The sequence below is a fragment of the Callospermophilus lateralis genome, chromosome 1 (assembly GCF_048772815.1).
Source record: "Callospermophilus lateralis isolate mCalLat2 chromosome 1, mCalLat2.hap1, whole genome shotgun sequence".
NCBI lineage: Eukaryota > Metazoa > Chordata > Mammalia > Rodentia > Sciuridae > Callospermophilus > Callospermophilus lateralis.
The window spans coordinates 25,128,737-25,131,434 of record NC_135305.1 but is presented as its reverse complement, the minus strand read 5'-3'; the positions used below and the strand labels follow the sequence as shown (position 1 = coordinate 25,131,434).

General features: G+C 54.4%; 1 pseudogene; it reads right to left on the bottom strand.

The window, feature by feature from the left end:
- Positions 1 to 221: 221 nt before the first annotated feature.
- LOC143397272 (cysteine/serine-rich nuclear protein 1 pseudogene) lies at positions 222 to 2,042 on the bottom strand (annotated as a pseudogene).
- Between the last annotated feature and the right edge of the window lie 656 nt (positions 2,043 to 2,698).

Below are 2,698 nucleotides of genomic sequence, written 5' to 3'. Positions count from 1 at the left end.
GGGTGTGGGGGGCCAGGCCACTGAAAGGGGGAAGTCCCTCCCCCTCTCTTCAGCATACAAAAGTTAATAAATAAATAAATTCATAGTGTTTTATGGAAGCCAGGAGGGCCCCCATACCTGTGGCTGAGCCAGCCAATAGGAAATTTGTTACAGGGGGAGACCCAAAATCACAAAAAAAGCAGCAACAGGGCTCTTGGGGCAAGGAAAAGGTATTCTAGTCCTCACAGCTGCACAGGCTCTACCAGAGAGGCCAGGGCAGTGTCCTCAAACTGGCTGTCGATGAAGGGGGCCAAGGCGTCGGCAAATGGTTCAGACAAACCCATGAGGGACTCCAAGAAGCAAGTGCTGCCATTCCCCAATGGAGAGAGGCCAGGCAAGGGGCCGTGGGATACCTCAAGGTTGTCTAGGCAGCCAGGCGCCTTCTGGGAGGTATAGTGAGGCCCCAAACTACAATCTGGCAGAGACTGGAGTAGCTCAAAAGAGTCACAGGAGGATAGGCTGAGGTCCACTGAGTTGCTCTGACGAATGTCCACACTGGGTGGCACTGAGGTGCCAGGGAGGCTACTTTCTCTCAACCCTTCAAAGCCACCATTTAGGAAGCAGCTAGCATCCAGGTTGGCATTTTCATCCAGGATGCCCAGCACAAAGCCAGAGCCAGAGTAGTTGTGGGTCCAGCTGACCAGGCCACCGGGGTCACCAGTAAAGATGTCAGTTGAGTAAAAGCAGCTGAGGTTGTCCAGGTTCTCTACACCGGCTTCCTTTTCCTCCTCCTCCCCACCAAGGTCAGAGTCACTGAAACTCAGGATCCGAGCCAGGCTGTCATCATCCACGCTTGGCTGGAAGCCAGGGCCAGGCAGGCCTGGATGGGTGGGGTGGTCTGGGGCCTCACTAGCGCCTGATGAGCAATGACATGAGAAATGACATGACATGTCATGACATGTTGGTCATGTCACTGCTGCAGCTATTGTCTCCCAGCTCACTGCTTGCTGGGGGGTTGGCCATCGGGAAAGAGAACACCATGCCCTGCTCCCCGGGGTTGGGTGGGCTGCCCTGTGATGGGGCCTCCAGCTCTCCAAGGCTGTCAGCCCCCTGCTCCAGCTGCAGGCGCTGTGGATGACATGGGTCTGCACACCGCCTCATTAAATTCCACACGGCCTTTGGGTTCTCACAGGCCTCCTGACAGCAGCCACAGGGGAACCCTGTGTGGTCCATCTGGCATTTGATACCCACCAAGCTGCAGCTGCAGGTCTCAGGGTCACAGACCCTATCGCAGTGACAGCCACAGTCCTCACGGGATTGGCGCAGCGCCTGCACTTCCTGCTTCTCCTCATGGTGGATCCTTTGCACACAGGAAGCCCTCAGCAGAGCAGTCGTCACCTAGCTGGGTGGGGTTGCAGGAAGTTCACTTCTTCCAACCGGCCGCCCGCCACAGCCACTGCCAAGTCCTCTTCCCCAGAGGCATCACTGATGGCATCCACCATAAGTGGCAGGCTGCCTCCCCCTCAGGTACTCCAGAGGCCCAAAAGCTTCCACCACTGCGTCGCCAGCTCCTCCTCTTTCAAAGGCTGGCGGACTTTCTCCCGCTGGACCCGGGCTTGTTCCTGTGTAAACTCACACAAGGAGAAGTGGTGGCAGGCGCTGTGGCGAGGGGCCGTGCCCAGAGTTCAGCCACCGTGGCTGGGCACACTGGTGAAGCCCTGGCACCGAGGGAAGTAGAAGACAGTGATGCCAGGGAAGGCAACACGGCTCGGGCGCTCCCGAGGAGCCCGCTTCAAAATGGACCGAGGGTAAAACAGAAGTCCCGGTCAGGTAGGGACATCTGACCCCAGAGGCTGTCTTCAGCTGAGACTGAAGAGCTTGGGGAGCAGGCAGGAGACGCAGTCAGAGGAGGTGGAGGAGCAGAACGAGGAGGAGTCCTCCTCCAGGTGGTCAAACTTCCCTTCAGCAGCCCAGTCTTGCTTGCAGAGGTGCTCTAGGGCTGGCGACAGACTGCCTGGGAGCTCCTCAAGGACACCAGCGCGACCCTCTTCCCAGCCCTGCATGCTCCCAGCGCCGCGACTCTCTGGGCTCTGCCAGGCAGCTGTCCGTCAAGCTGCCCCTCACTCTGTGCATCCGGCAGCGGCCGCGAAGGGAGACTTAGAACGCTTTCTTGATTGCTGCTGTCTTAACTTGAAGTTATGGGACTCTTGCTTCTTTTTTTTTAATTGGTTGTTCAAAACATTACAAAGCTCTTGACATATCATATTTCATACATTAGATTTAAGTGGGTTATGAACTCCCATTTTTATCCCAAATACAGATTGCAGAATCACATTGGTTACACATCCACATTTTTACATAATGCCCTATTAGTGACTGTTGTATTCTGCTACCTTTCCTATCCTCTACTATCTCCCCTCCCCTCCCCGCCCCTCCCATCTTCTCTCTCTATCCCATCTACTGTAGTTCATTTCTCTCCTTGTTTATTTTCCATTCCCTTCACAACCTCTTATATGTAATTTTGTATAACAATGAGGGTCTCCCTCCATTCCCATGCAATTTCCCTTTTCTCTCCCTTTCGCTACCACCTCATGTCTCTGTTTAATGTTAATCCTTTCTTCCTGCTCTTCCTCCCTGCTCTGTTCTTAGTTGCTCTCATTATATCAAGAAGACATTTGGTATTTGTTTTTTAGGGATTGGCTAGCTTCACTAAGCAGGA